The sequence below is a fragment of the Chinchilla lanigera genome, unplaced genomic scaffold (genome assembly GCF_000276665.1).
Source record: "Chinchilla lanigera isolate Chin_1 unplaced genomic scaffold, ChiLan1.0 scaffold00009, whole genome shotgun sequence".
NCBI classification, from domain to species: Eukaryota; Metazoa; Chordata; class Mammalia; order Rodentia; family Chinchillidae; genus Chinchilla; species Chinchilla lanigera.
Window position 1 is genome coordinate 16,360,662 of NW_004955410.1, and position 16,524 is coordinate 16,377,185.

The 16,524-nt window shown below is 38.0% G+C and overlaps 1 long non-coding RNA gene across 8 annotated transcripts in view; it reads right to left on the reverse strand.

Annotated features, from left to right (window-relative positions):
- The window catches only part of LOC102016790, a 76,087-nt gene that overhangs the window by 37,268 nt on the left and 22,295 nt on the right, over nucleotides 1-16,524 (reverse strand). For 4 of the 8 annotated variants that reach the window (XR_001232735.1, XR_001232733.1, XR_001232734.1 and 1 more), the window contains exon 4: nucleotides 13,647-13,818. This is a non-coding gene — a long non-coding RNA (uncharacterized LOC102016790). The other 4 variants (XR_001232736.1, XR_001232737.1, XR_001232738.1 and 1 more) reach the window with 4 other exon arrangements.

Here is a 16,524-nt window from a genome sequence, read left to right on the forward strand (position 1 = left end):
AGAAGGGATCCACAGGATTTATAAAAGTGCCACTAAGGGGCTGGCTAAGGAGTTGCTTTGATTTTATGTCCAAAGCAGATGTGGCTCAAAAAAAAAAAAAAAAAAAAAAAAAAAAACAAAAAAACCAAAAATCCAAATACACACACACACACACACACACACACACACACACACAGGAAAGAAAACCAAAACCTGTAACACTTGTAAAATTAGCATGAAGGCGAAAAATATCTTCTAAAAAGAAGAATGTTTAGGAGATTTACGAAAAATTTTAGAGCTCAAATTATATGTAATTCTTCGCAGCTCGAATATTTCTAGAGTGGCCAGGCGTGGAGGCATACACATGTAATCCTAGCACTCAGGAGGCTGAGGCGGGAGGATTGTTGTGAGTTCGAGACCAGCCTGAGCTACAAAGTGGACTCAAGGCTAGCCTGAACTGCATAGGGAGACCCTATCTCAGAAAGAAAAAAAAAAAAAAAAAAAAAAAAAAGAAAGAAATCACCGCCCTCCCAAGAAAAACCAAACAACAAAATAAAATCAAAACGAAAAAACAAAAAAAGAGACATCTTTATTGTGTGTAGCAGTCAGGGTTGTACTAGAGAAATAGATATAACACAAGATACACAAATGTATAAGAAATTACAAGATTGACTTATGATGGTGAGCCACACAGTTGGATGAGGAAGCATGCACAGAGTGTCTGCACACTGGAGACCAAAGGATTCAGTCCAAAGTCGAGTTCACTGCAGTGTTCCATACAAGTCCATATCAGGAGGCCGATGGGTTTGTGACGGAGGGCTGAAGAGTCTATACACGAAGGCTGAAGGGTCTAAGGTGGAAGCCAAAAAGTCTGCACTAGAAGCCAGGAGACGACATCCAAGTTGAAGGCAAAGACTGGAGCTCCTAAGAAGAATGGAAGCCCCTTTGTCCTTCCATATTACCCTTTATATCATCTAGGTGATGAGCCACCCTAGGATACAGAGGAGCCAATTTAGTTAAGCTTCTAAACCTCTCAAGTTGACACAGTCAACCACTACAGTGTGCTACCTAAAATATTAATGATGAAATATATTGGTGCTGAAAGAAGAAAAGTAAAAGATTGTATCCACATCTACTTGTGTATACCTAGAGACATCCCACATGGTTCAAAAATGTAAGTGTGAAAATGAAACCATGATAATTATGGAAGAAAATATGGAATTACATTGGAATCAGAAAATCATTTCCCAGTGACTGATGGACTAAGCAAATCAGTGAAGATATGGAAAACTTGAGTAACACTCACAACTGATTTAACCTAATTGATGCTTACTGAACACTCCACCAGTATTCACAACATACATATTCGGTTGTATATGGGGGAAGGTAGGGTGAAGCAGTACTACTCAGATCTAGTAAACAGAGGCCAGAAATACTGCTGAAGGTTCTATAATGCACAGAACAGCCTGCCTGTAAATTATCCGAATACTGTATCAGTCATCCAAAGGGTGGGAAACTTCAAAATATTCTTGGCTAAAGAGCAATTGCCAACAAATTTAAAGCATGAAACCACATAAACTATAGTCTCTAGTCACAGTGGACTTAATGGAGAAATCAATAGCAGAGACTTACATGACCAATCCTCAAATATTTGGGTAAAAGGAGAAATTGCAAGAGCAGTGAGAAACATTTTCATCTCAATGAAAATTAAAACACAGTTTATCAAAGTGTGATACAGCCAACTTAGTGCTTAAAGGAAATTTATATCATTAAGTGCTTACATTATATAAATAGAAAGGACTCAAATCAATGATCTAAGCTCCTCCCTTAAATTAAAAGATGAACAAATTAAATCTAAAATAAGCAGAGAGAAGGGAATGATAGAGGTAACAAAAATTTTTTAAGAGAAAATTAATGAAATAAAAAGCTAGTTCTTCAAAGTTAATAGTGTTAAAATTTTAGCCAAACTAACAAAAAAAGGAGGAAAAAATTATTACTATCAGAGATTAAAGAGTATCACTGCATATTTTATGGACGTTAAAATAAATGAGAGGCACTAGGTTCAATCCCCAGCACCCAAAATAGATAAATAAGAAACAACTATATTTTGTGCCAGTAAATTGACATTGATGAGAAATTTCTTGGAAGACAAAAACTACTAAAGCTAACTCAAGAAGGGACAGACAGATAACCTAAGTAGCAATGTATAAACACACCAAAGAAACTGAATTCATAATCATCATTTGATAGAGAAAAATCTAGGCCAAATTGGGCTTTACTGGTGACTTCTATTCAACAATGTGGAGTAAAAAGAATTGAGATGTGTAATAAACATGTACGAACTCCCCACAATCATTAGTTAAAATAAAACAGAAAGTAGAAAAACTAGTATTTTTCAACATAGATGTAAAAATCCTAAAAATTTAATCAAATTGGATCTAGCGATATAGCAGTCAAATGGGTCTTACCCCAGGAATTCATTTTAACCTTTAAAATTAATCAGTAATTTTCCATGTTAATAAGCTAAAAGAGAAAAATAACAAACATCTGAACTGATGCAGAAAAACATTTGATAAAATGCAACTCCCACTTATAGTAATAAAAAACTCAGCCAACTAGGAAGAGAATGGCAGCTTGTTCCTTTACCTTAGCAGGGGTATGTACAAAAGTGTACAGCTGGCAGCATGCTTACTAGCAGAAAGCCAAATGTTTCCTGATAAGGTCTGAAATAAGATATGGATGTTTGTTCTTTCCCTTTGATTTCATAATTCTGCTGGAAAGCACAACCGGTCTATAAAGGTAGAGTTAGTTTCCCACCCTTCGGATGACTGATACAGTGTTTGGATAAATCTTTTTTACAGGCAGGCTGTTCTATGCAGTTCAGAATCTTCAGTAGTATTTTTGGCCTCTGTTTACTAGATCTGAGTGGTACTACTTCACCCTACCTTCCCCCAGCTGTGACAATCAAAAATGTCTCCGGATGTTTCCTCTTGGCTTTGTGGGGAAAAGGGAGCCAAATGGTCTCCCTTGGTAACCCACTTCAATAAGGCAAGAAAAACAAACAAATTGAAAGGTCCAAAGACGGGAAGGGAAGTAAATAACCTTGGTAAGGCCATCTGGGCATTAGTAGTCTTTAACGGTCCCGGGTGTTTGTTACATGTAGTGAAGTTTGAGAGATGTAACTGAACCTTTGCAAGTCAAATATAGCTCCACTTCTAGGCCCAGCTTCACTGCCAGGGAGCATCTTATATATTTCAATATGCAGGAACAACCCCAAAACTGTAACTATCTTGATATGGTTTAGATTTTTCATGTCCCTCAGGGGCTTATGTATTGAAGGCTTGGCCGCTACTGGATGACACCTTGGAGAAGTACGGAAGCTTTAGGAGGTGAGATGAGTAGAAGTGAGGCCATTGGTGGTGTGTCCTTGAAGGGGTTATACTGGGGCTCGGACCATCCCTGTACCTCTCTTTGCTTCTTGGCTGCCGGGCAGTGAGCAGCTTGTTCAACCATGCATTCCTCCACCATGATGTTTGGTTTCACCACAGGCTCAAAACAGTGCAGCCAAACAACCATGGTCTGAAACTTGAAACTGTGAGCTAAAACCATGAGCTAAAATAAACCTTTCTTCCTTGTAATCAAAACATCTCAGGTATTTTGTCCTAGTGACAGAAAACTAACACAGGTTATGATAAAAAATATAGTGGATATTTAAAATGTTTTAAAAATGTATTACAGTAATATTGCTATTAAGGGTGTTGGATTTTGTTGAGAGCATTTTCTGCATCTATTGATATGATCATGTGGGTTTTTTTAAGCCTTGCTTCTGTTTATGTGACGTATTACATTTATTGATTCATGTACGTTGAACCATCCTTGAATCTCTGAGATAAAAAAAAAATCCCCCTCAATATATTCCACTTCATTTCAAATTCATCTATCTCGGCATTCTTGCCACTTTCTGAAGCAGTTCTGGAAGTCCTTTTTGTATCTTTTAGTCACGTTGTTGTTGGCTACCTTGAGCCCTGAATCAGTTCAAAACATTTATTTTCCCCAGTCATGTTGACTGGGGAAGAGCTAGAAGTTGCACAATGCCACATCCAGTAAATAAGGTAGAGGAGGACTCATCATAAAGCTTTTATTTGACAGAAATTGCTGTTAACATTTTGAATTTGTGCAGAACATTGAAGCAGCCAGAGAAAGGCACCAAGGCAAGAGGACTTCCAGCTTTAGAAAATGACAGAAACAATGGGATAAGTGTGTTTGCAGCAAGGGAATTTTCAGGGGAATTAATGACAATGTGTTTTTTACTGTAATATATTTTTTGTTTAAACACACCATTTGATTTTATTAGTACGTATTTCTGGTGCATAAAAATTACATTTATTTGGGGAAATTGATATCTAATATGTGATATCTTGATCATTTCTGATCCCTTTTTCCCCCCACTCTGCCCTGTTCCTGCAGCAATGTGTACATCCAAATAGCACGGTAGAGGGCGCTCTTTGTATTAAAAAGACAACTTCACTGCCTCCTGAAAACATTAAAAGATTACAATCACATGTAATTGTGCTTTGGGTCAAAAAAAAAAGTGGTGCTTCTGAGCAGGTGAAATGTGGCCTTGTTCTTAATCTAGAAGCATTTTATACTGCTTCTCATTTTGATATTCAGTAGAGTGCAATAAAATAATCATTATGTGTTTGCTAGAGTCCAGGCTGTCCTCTCCTGGGAATACAGCTGACAACAGATAGATTAATACGCGCTGCTCTCCCTGGAGCTGTAATTTAGTGGGTGGCGACAGAAAATGAGCAAATACTCAAATACATATCATGTCAGAAGTGCTGTAAAGAAATATCATTGGAGAAGCGGGTAGGGATTGTGAGCTGAGGGGTCCTATTTCAGGTGGGAAAGACCTCCCAAAACCGCGATGCTTAGACAGAAACCTGAAGAGAAGGAAAGAAGCAGCCACGCCGCGGGAGGTCCTAAGAAAGAACCTCTTGGCTTTTACATGGAATTCTGAGCAAGTCAGTGTAGCTAGTGGGGAAGGGAGAGAAATGGAGAAGGATGGAGATAAAATGAGAAAGTGGTGGAAGCATAGACCACATAGTGAAGTGGAGTGAAATGCTTTGGATCATGTTTTGAAAGGATCGCTTTTGTTCCTGACAGAAGAGATTGCAGGTGGGCCTCCTGGAAGGAGACGCCAACTAGGATATTTAGAGTATGATCCAGGCCGGAGCTGACCGATGGTATTGAGAAGGACTGGATATGTTCTGAATATAAAGCCAATAGGAAGGTGCAGATCTAAGCATGAGATGAGAAAAATCAGTTATCAGAGGAGCTGCCATTTACAGAGCAGGCAAACAGTGGGTGAAGGTTTGACTGGGGAAAACAGGAGTTGAGCTTGCTAATCTGGAGATGCTGATCCTGTTCAGCAAAGTTGCGGTAGGCTGTTCAAGTTCAATAGAGAGCTCACTGGCAGACACACTTAGGATCACTCAGTGTACATGTACATTTCACAGATGTGGGTGTGATGACCTGGAGCATGAGTGTAGATAGAGCAGAAATCTGAGAGAATGGCCGAGACCTGGGATGCTGTGTAATTTAGAAATGTGGGAGATGATGGCGTACAATGATGATGTAACATGCAGGAATCAATAAATATAATACACCACAGGGAAAAATCAAGGATAGAAGGCACATAGATATCTAAATAGATGCAGAAAAAGCCTTTGATAAAATTCAGTATCCTTCATTATAAAACCTTGGAAGACATTAGATAGAGAAGGATCTTACTTTAATATAATGAATGCTATATGCAACAAACCCGTAGCCAACATTACGCTGAAAATGTTTCCTTTAAAATGAGGAATGAGGAAAGGATGTCCACTTTCACCACTTCTGGTCAATATAGTACGTGACGTTTTAGCTTGAGCAATTAGGCAAGAGAAAAAAGAGGCGAACAGGAAAGGATGTAGTAAAATTATCCCTATTTGCAAGCAATAAGATCTTTTACTTAGAAGACTTTAAAAATTCCACCAGAAGACTTACAGCTCTGATAAACAAATTCAGCAAAGTGGCTTGATACAAAACCATGACACAAACATGAATTGCATTCCTGTATACTAATAATGAGTCTACTGCAAAAGAAATCAGGAAAATATTTCCATTTACAATAGCACCAAAAAATTTAGGAATAAATTTTTCAGCTTAACCAAGAAGGTGAAAGACCTTTATGAAAATTATACAAGCACTGAAGAAAGAAGCTGAAGAAGACAGTGCAAGATGGAAAGACTCCTATGCTATGGATTGGCAGAATTAATACTATTAAAATAGTCACATTACCAAAAGCAATCTACAGTTACCAATGTAATCCCCATCAAAATACCTTTCCAATAACATTGTTTACAGAACTAGAAAATACAACCCTGAAATTCATATGGGTGCACAAAAGACCCTAAATAGCCAAAGCAATTCTGAGCAAAAAGACCAGGACTGAAAGTCTCATAAGACTTGATTTCAAATTATACTTCAAAGCCATATTAACAAAACAACATAGCACAAACCCCAGTGGAACAGAGTACAAGGAAATCAACCCAAACAAATACAGCCAGCCATCTGATTCTTGGCAAAGAGGCCAAAAATTTATACTGGAGATAAAAAGCATCTCTTTAATAAACCGTAATGGGGTAACTGAAATATCATGTAGAAGACTGAAACTAGATACCTGTTTCTATTCTTGTGTGAAGGTCATCAAAATGGGTGAAAGACCTAAGTATAAGACCTGGAACTCACTGCTAAAAGAAAATATAGGGAAACACTTGATATGATAGACACAGGCAAAGACTTCTTGGATAGGCTTCCAACAACACAGGCAATATAGTAAGAGTCAATAGTTTGGGCTGTATTATATTACAAAGCTTCTATACAGTAAAGGAAATAACAAAATAAAGATACAGTCTATAGAATAGGAGAAAATCTTCACTAGCTACACTTCTGATAGATTAATATCCATAATACATAAAAAACTTAACACCAAAAAACCCTCAATAAATGATCAAATGAATAGACATTTCTCAAAAGAAGTATAAATGGCTAACAAGTATATGAAATAATGTTCAACATCTTTAGCATTAGGGAAATGCAGAATAAAACTACACTGAGATTTCCTTTCACCCCAGTCAGAATGACTATCATCAATAATTAAAAACAATTGCTGATGAGAATGTGGAGAAAAAGGAACTCTTTTACATGGTTAGTGGGAATGTAAATTAGAACAGCCATTACAGAAATCAGTATGAAAGTTTCTCAAAAAGCTAAAAATAGAGCTACCATTTGATTCAGCTATCCCACTGCTTGATATATTCCTGAAAGAATTAAAGACAGCATACTATAGAAATACTTGTATAACCATGTGTACTAGGGTGCAATCCACAATAGTAAGATAAGAAAACAGAGTAGGTGCCTCACAACAAATGAATGGATAAAAATTATTGGATGATAATGAATGGACAAAGATATTATTCAGCCATAAAGAAGAAGAAGATCATGTTATTTCCAGGAAAATGGACAGATCTGGAGACCATCATGTTGAAGGAAATAAGTCAGACTCACAATATCAAAACTCACATGATTTCTCTCATATAAGGCATCCAGAAGAAATAAAAATATTTTTTTAAAGAGAGAGATGACATGAAAGTGGAAGGTAGACTGTTGGAGAAGTGGAAAGAAATCAGAGAAGGGGAGAGACAGGGAAGAGGTATAACGAAGTATGTTATATTCATGAATGAATGTGCCAAAATAAAGCCTGTTCTTTCACTAATACATATGAATTATAAGGAAATAGTTCCATATATTGTTCTGATAATTTCCTATAAAAATATTAAGATATTTCTGTGTGTGTTGTAGTGGTTGCTTAGCAGACATTTATCACCAAATTGTGGGTAACCCAAAGCAGTAGTTTTCAGCCAAGGCTCAGTTTGCTTCCCTCAGTCACATCTCCTTCTTTGACTGTATTTCTTTTGCTTTCCTCCTTCATGTAAGGACTTTTTTCTTACATTGGGTCTAAAGGATTATTGAGTTACAGGGTAACCTAAAATACTTCCCTTGTATTGATTAGCTTTTTTGTTGTTGGGACAAAACAGCCGACAGACAAAATTTGAAGGCAAAAAGTTTATTCTGGATCCCAATTTAGAAGATTTAGCCACTGCTTGGTTGGTTCCAAGGCAGAAACATCACAGCAGCTGGGCATGGCAGAGGATAGCTGCTCAACTCATGGTTTCCCGGAAGCAGAGAGCAAGGGAGGAGCTAGAGAGGAAGGGTCAGGGGTCAGTATGTCCTGCAAGATCTGACTTCCACAATTTAGACAGACACACCTCAAGGTGTGCTTTACTAATCTCCTAGGTGTCTCTGAAGCTGATCACGTTGACAATCAAGATTTACCGTCTACCTCTCATCTCAGGATTCTTAGTTTAATCCCATCTGTAAAGCCTCTTTTGCCAGGTAACAGTCACAGAATCCAGACATCTTTGCCCCAGTATGGGGGCATCTTAGGAGAGCTGTTATCCCACCTGGGAAGAAAGGTATGTGGGAAAGCTATACTCTAGACAATTGGTATATTGGAGAAAATCAAGTACCTTGAAAAGCTGATGTATATTTTCCTACTCTCTTCCACCAATTCTACTTTTAGCCTAAAAGTTCCCTTTCTAAAGTGGAAAATAACCTGTGGCTGGAGGAGAATATAGATGACTTTTTACCTCTTCTTTTGTCCCTATAAAATTGCTGTTCTTGTTCTAATCTGACAATTTATTTATTTATTTTTTCTTCTGGTACCGGGAATCGAACTCATGACCTTGTGCTTGCCAGGCAGGCACCGTGCTGCTGAGCTAAATCCCCAGCCCCCTAATCTGACAATTTAATCAACTCAGGTAAAAATAAATCCCTCCTATTGGGCTTGAGAAAAGTGGGGCTGTCTGCACAATTACAGGATCTACTGGGAAATCAAAAGCTTGTGTGAGCCAACTCAGGAGGCAAGGGAGTGGGGAGGGTATTTCAACTCAAGAGAGTAGGGAGGTAATGAAACTCAAAATATTTTCAACAACTAACACTCTAATGTAATACGGTAACTTTGAACTTGGTGGGTTTTTTGAGCGACATTTTTCTATTCCTGATCATAGACTGTCTTTTCATTTCATGTGTTGGAAGAGCCAGTGAGAACATTGCTAGAATGATAATATCTTCAGCAGGGTATCAGTGAGGGTCAGCCAACAGTCTTCTGATGGTACATAATATGCAAGCCCTGTTTGTAAGGAGCAGTCATTATACTGAGGCTTTGAACCTCTGAATATAAAAGTGCTTCTAAAAAGGTCCTGCTTTATAAGGCTAACCATTATTTTACATGAACTTTTTCTGAGGACACCAGGGATGACATCTTCTTAAATAATCCTTGAATCGGCTACTCATTTGAGTCTGCGTTTGATTCTTTCCTTTTGTGTTAGGCACCAGGAGGTCAACCAGTCAGAGGAGAAGCATTATATTATGCCTAGCTCACCTGTAGAGTCCACATGACCTCCTTATAATTCCATGACAACACTCCTGAGGAAAAGAGGTCACTGCCAAATACAACTATAAATACTTTTCAAATGAGCTTCATAAAGGATACAGGAGCAAATTACTGTATACTCTGGCACCAGAACTATCACAAGCTTAGAAAATATGTAGGCAAAATGACCACAGAATAAGGGTTTCCCAATTTTTAATCAAAGAAAGTTAGTAACAAAACATATAAAGATTATGTCCCATTTTTCTAAAGAGAGTTATGGACATCCTACAGCTTATAAAAAGTTTCTGTTTCTAAAATTTCCAGCTTTGTGAGTTTCTTGTTTGTTTTCTTTTAATATATGTTATACTTATTGGTTTTTAAGGTGAGTATTAAATAAGACTAAAAGGAAAAGGGTGTCATTTCGTTGAATTTTCCAAGCATCATTTTCTTTTCTCCAGAAGAATAAATTATTCAAGTACATCTTGGCCTAACCAGATCTTCTCTTGAGCATTCCTTGATGAAATCAAATAGTCAAAATAACAGACAGGTTACTGATGCTCCTGGACTCCATTTGTTTTGTCTGAAAGCAGTATGGTTGATTCCAGTAGCAATAGCATGGAGCACTGCGTGGTGCTCTTGATAGGTCTTTTAATTCAAAGGTCATGGGAAAAACCTGGGCCCTAACATTATTAGCTGGCCTGAATGTACTAAGCAGATCATGTAACTGATTTTTGAACTTCAGTTTATCTAGTGGCGAAGCATACTTTCTGTCTGCCTGTTCAGCCCTGTCTTTCACGGATGAGTACAAGGCTGGGAGAACCCAGTGTAGCTGCTAGAGGTCAAGAGGAAGCAGTAGAACTGCCAGTGTGGGTTAAGCTGAGAAAAAGAGAAGAAAGGGTTAATAAGAGCATACAGCAGCCTTAGAACAAATAGGGCAGGGTGAGGACAAAAAGTGGATCGGTTGGTGGTGGGGGGAGTATAGCTTAGTGGTGCTATAAATAAAAAAGTAGTTTAAGTTGATTGGTATTGTGGTACTTATAGACAGTGTGAATATTTACAGAACAAGAAATCTAGGTTGAAAATACATACTTTTGTATGTAATTTGTAAGCTAAAAATATTGCTTCTAAATATGCATGCAATATGCTCCAAAGCAATATGAAAAAAATTAAGGGAATAACAAAATGTATTAATATAAGCAAATGCAAGTAATCCTAACACTCTGGGAGGCTAAGGCAGGATAGTTGTGAATTCAAGCCCAAACTGGGCAGCTTTGCAACTTGGTGAGATCCTGTCTCAAAAAATTAAAAAAAAAAATGGCTGGGGATATAGCTTAGTGCAAAGCCTCTGGGGTCAATCCGTGGTACCACTAAAATAAAACAAATAAAATAAAAATATATGATCTGTGGTAAATATATAGGTGATATCTGTTTTTGCCAAATGGTCTCCATTTTTTTTCTTCTGTTTTCCTTTCAGTAATAGAAATCCTACCTGCCCATCTTACTAGATTGAATTCTCTGTGTCCTTGGCAGTTAAGGTGAGTTTATCTGACTAAATTGTGGCCCAATGCATGAGGGCAGATTCCTTGTTAAATCCATGACAAAGAGCATGGGGCACACACCTGTAACCCCAGCTACTTAGGAGGCTGAGGCAGAAGGACCCCGAGTTCAAGGCTAGCTTGGGAAAATCAGTGAGTCCTTGTCTCCTGATAAAAAATGAAAAGATGTGGGCACCTCAGTGGTAGAGCACTTGCTTAGATTGTGTTTGGCTCTGGATTCAACCCCCAGTACCACATACACAAAAAGGAAGTTGTTCTTTCCATGGTACTAGTACAGATATTCCTTATTTAATGACTTACCTGTAAATGACTGCTTGGAATTACTGTTGAGCACATTGTTTGAACTTACAACTTATGACTTAGATCTATAACTCATCTCTTTTTTTGCACAGTTCTGTACATCTGGTTGATAGAAATTCACTATCTTTTTTTTTTTTGGTTCGGTGTACCTTGTTTATACAGTACTGTAATTTTTGCTGATTGTATGGTATAGTATAGTACTATAGTTTCATGTTGTGTTATACATTGCAGTACTCCAAGTAAGAGTTATGCAAATAAAAACAAAGTTATCTTGTTGGAGTTTCCTTTGACCATTTGTTTGTTCTAAACCTTGTAATGTATGTAATATACACAGTTTCTCATTTAGCAACCAATTCACTTAATGACCTCGTTGCAGGACCAGACCGGAACTCTGCTGTTAAACAAGGAGTGTCTGCATTCCTTTTCCCACTGGCTGGGAAATCACGAGAGCTTGAATAACCACCTTGAGTCTAGAGACAAAAGTCACATTTAGCAGATGCTAGGCCCTCCTTCCTCTTTTTTATTTTTTATTTTTTTAATTTTAAAAATAAAAGGAGGGAAACATTAACAGACATACAACATTTTACAACATATCACAAGCACAATACAGACAATACAGAGTTACAAACAAAGTGGTAGGGAATTAACAATGGTGGTTGTATTACATATTGATATCTTCAAAGTGGCTTCTCGTGAAAACAGATATAAACATGCAATACTGGTCAACCAAAGACTCATTGACAGTTTCTTTCAGCATAGAAATAGAAGACAACCATGTTATCTATCCTGTATATACATACATACAAAATTTCTCCTTCGTTCCCTTCTCTTTTCCCACATCCCAGAAGCCCTTTACTCTTCAGTGGTTTCCTATCATTTCACAGTGTCTATCATACCTCCGAGTTTAAATTAACTCTTTCAAGTTTTACACTAGTGACACAATGTGGTGCTTGCACATGTATGTTTGATTTATTTCACTTATGAGTATGGTCTCTAGTTGTGACCGTTTAAATATAAAGGCCTCGAGTTTATCTTTCTTTACCTTTTTATAACTTGATCTTCTCATTTTAAGGCTGCTACGTAGAAAGAAAAAACATTCTATGGTATTTGAACCACTGTATTTTAAAGCTTTTTAAAAGAGCAGATCAGCCTGTAACTTAGTATAAAAACTGGAATCAAAAGTGGAGTTTTACTGGGAAAATATTTCACCCTGCTTTAATGTTAGACTCGGTAAGAATTTGTAAATCAATCTTAGAGGCTGGGGTCAGCAATCTTTTTCATGGGAAAAACACTAAGTAAAGGTTTTACCAGTTGTATCAGACCAGTGGTGACTAGGAAGGCAGATTCTGTGCCTACCGAGTCTGTAGAAAAAGGCCAGGGGAATTCAGGATACTAACGCACATGGGCTGTTCCTGAGTGCTTTCAGCAGTGTGCTCTGAGATAGGCATGAAGTTTGGTGAGAATTAATGAGTTAAATGATGAGATGAAAGAAATACAATTTTGCTCTGCTCTCCGCAAGTGCCATGCAATATAAATTGACAGAGGGATTAGTAACTTGAAAAGTCATTTGTTTGAGTAAATAGAATAACAGTAAAGTTGTCACTCTTGACCTTGCTCAAGGGCCTTGAAGTGTTCTCAACCATAAATGGAGCCAATCTAGAGACAAATTTAGATGAAAGATGTTCGTTTCACACCCAGTGCATCTGATTTTCATTCAAAAGAAAGAGGTCTGATAGCATTTCCAGCACTGATTGAGATAAACCTTTTGATTGTCCATCCTTTCATACTGCCAAAGAATTTGAAAATCTAGTTTACAAAGGCTTGTGATTGATCATAAAAAGCACCTCTGAGACCTTAACCCTGAATCAGGAAAGCTAAGAAACTTGTGTTATACTGAGCTCAAAACATAGGCTTCCTTGTCTATTGTCACATTTAAAGTGCAGAAGCTGTATGCCTTCCCTCATGTACTACTGATGTGTCCCAGGGGATTCTGGACAGGGAAAAATTTCCCAAAAGGCAAAGCCAGGGAACCAGAAAGACAGTGGGCAGGGAATATTCCTAAGGAGCAGAGCCAAGTTCATCCAGTAACTTCCGCCACTACTGGAAAGGGAGACTTTGGAATTTCTGCCCAGCAAGGTTCCAGCATTGCTGGAGAAATGGTCTGTATTTTCCCACACCTCCTTTCCCAAGTAGTAGATTTATTGCTGACAGTTCATAGAAAAGAATAAAAATGACCAATGAATAATGAAAAGATTCTTTAAGATGCTACTTACATAAATTCATTATACGATGGAAGAATCCTATTTTCGTCTATTATCAGGTCAGCAAATGTCAAAATACTAAAATGTTAGCAGTCATCAAAGTATAGGGACACAGGCTCAGCAGTACACCGGTGATGAGTGTATAGAATGGTCAAACACTTTTATCCGAAGCATAGTCCTATTTCTGTTAAACACAGAAATATATATGTCACATATATGTAATGCTCTAAAAGCAAAGACTTTGGCTGAGTACCTATGCAGTACAGGGAGTGCTTGGTGTTCCCAGGGAAGCTAATATACTGGTGTCTTTTCACATTTTGGTGTATTTGTATAATGTGTAATCAAAGGAAAGGAAGTTCAGAAAGACCCAGGAAGCCTACTGTCAGCAGAGGCCAGCCTCATATCTCCGCTCTGATTCCAAAAGCACATACGCTGTCCAACAGAAGTCCTGTAGTTATCTCTGCCTTGCAGAACTATTCAGAGATGAGATGAACTGCATTTACTCAAACACAACCACTAGTATTCTCATTTCCTGCTTCAAGTACATCATCAAATAGTTTTTTCCAGCAGCTAGTTCTTTTTTTTTCCAGTACTGGGAATCGAACTCACGACCTTGCACTTGCCAGGCAGGCACTGTGCCGCTGAGCTAAATCCCCAGCCCCAAGATTTCTTTTCTTTTGTTTGTTTTTTTGTGGTACTGGGAACCAAACTCACGACCTCGCGCTTGCCAGGCTGGTGCTGTGCCACTGAGCTAAATCCCCAGCCCTATCATCTAGTTCTAATAGGTCTGTTAAAGGGACTTGCCTCATTGTTGTGTTTTGAGTAATGCTTTGGCCCTAGTAGTGGTTAGAAGCTTACTATAAACTAAATCATGAAGCTCATCACTGAGTCAGTTCAGTAGTTCTCACACCAGTCATTCTCCAAAGCTACACACTGTGAACATATGCTACACGCTTCCTTGTCCATGGGGATTGCAGTGCTAGACTGCACTATATGCTGGACATGGGAGAGTATGGAGTCCCATATATATACACTAGGTGTATTCTTCCTATGTGCCCTGAAGCCTTGCCACATAACACCAGGATTAATCTGTCCTGCAGTTTTCTTTTTATACCCTTGTGCTCCCTTGCATCTCTGTTACTACACTTTAGGGGCATTAGGGCTTTAATAAGATAAAGAGTATTTGAACACACGCATAGCTAAACATCAACAGTCAGCTTGATAAGCAAGATAGTGACTAAGTGACTAAGGAGCAGGTAGTGTGTATCTTGTAGATAAGCTGGAGAGAGTGCTGATTCGTCTCTGCATGACAGAGAGGGACAGTGTGAGATTTCATCATACTATTCACAACTGTGTGCAACTTAAAGCTTATGAATTGTTTATGTCTGGAATTTTCATTTAATTCTAGGCTGTAGTTGACCAGGAGTAAATGATATGGCACAAAGCAAAACCGTGGAGATGGGTAAATTTAGATTTACTTTGTATTCACAGAAAAAAACTCTGAATATTTACTTTGAACCTAGTTCAGTTGAACTGCGCTTGAATTTAAAAGCCTAAGTATGCATGTGTAGAGTGATCATTCATTCCAATTTGTTCTTGTCCTTGGGTAAGATGGAAAACCCAAGAGAAAAGTATGCCTTATAAATGCAGCTCACAAAGAAAGTTATAAAAATAGCCAGTAAGCCTGTAAGAAGTGGCTTGACTTTCATGTTTACTAAGGAATGCCTAAAATCAAAGACTGTACTTGATAATACCAAGTAAAAATACCAGAGAGGAGGTAGTGCTGGTGGAGGTTCAACCACTGCTGGTGAAAGTATAAACTGTTAAAATGACTTTGAAATCTGTCAGTTTTTACTAACATGAGCATACACATACTCTATGACCCAAATCTTCTTCTTTAGAATATACACTGTGCCAAAGGATATAATATAAAAATTTAAGTGACTTTTTCTTGCAAAGAAAGAGAGATACTCATTAGCAATTTCCTTATGTAATGCAATCAATGGAAGACAAGTCAGAGGTGTTACTTTCCCCCATGGTTTGCAACTTGTGTTGTTTTTATATTTTATATTGATGTGAAAAGTAACCACATTATCTCAGTTACTTTTCTGTTGTTGCTAAGACAAAATACTCGACACCCAGTATTAAGGAAGGAGAGGTTTATTTAGCTCACAGTTTGTGCAGGTTTTGGTTCATACTCAGCTGGCTCCAAGGCAGGGTGGCACATAGCACAGGGCAACAGTTCATGGCAGTGGAAAATAGCAGAAAACAACCAGAGCAAAAGAAAAGAGTGGCAGAGGGAAGAGCAAGCCTCTTCCCCTCTCTTATACTGTATGCAAACTACATGCCCCAGGGTGGGTGTAGCACTCACACCAATAATCCCAGCATAGGAGCATGGATCAATCATAAACTCTAGAAGCCTGCCCCATGACTGCCTGAGGCTTTGGGAGGACATCCAGACACACACCATAACACACGTTTTTAACATGAGTCCCTTATTAAGATGATATTGTCAGTGTATAATTTACCATGATATTTTCATGTATTTTATCAGGTCCCTATATCTTTTGAATGGTTTTTAATATATTTTTTCCCTCTATGCAAGAGTAAGAGTTCAATAGTCATGTTTTCCACTTCCTATCAAAAATGGTTTTTAAAATTTGGTTAGCATGATGGTCCATCTTAAGGAGATTATTTTTAATATAATAAAATGATACCTTTACTAAAAATGCTTGATCATACCATGTTTTCTCATGATTTACACACTGATTGCAAACAACACTGAATTAAAATATTTGTACAGGGCTGGGGATTTAGCTCAGCGGCAAAAGCGCCTGCCTGGCAAGCGCAAGGTCGTGAGTTCGGTTCCCGGTACCGGAGAAAAACCAAA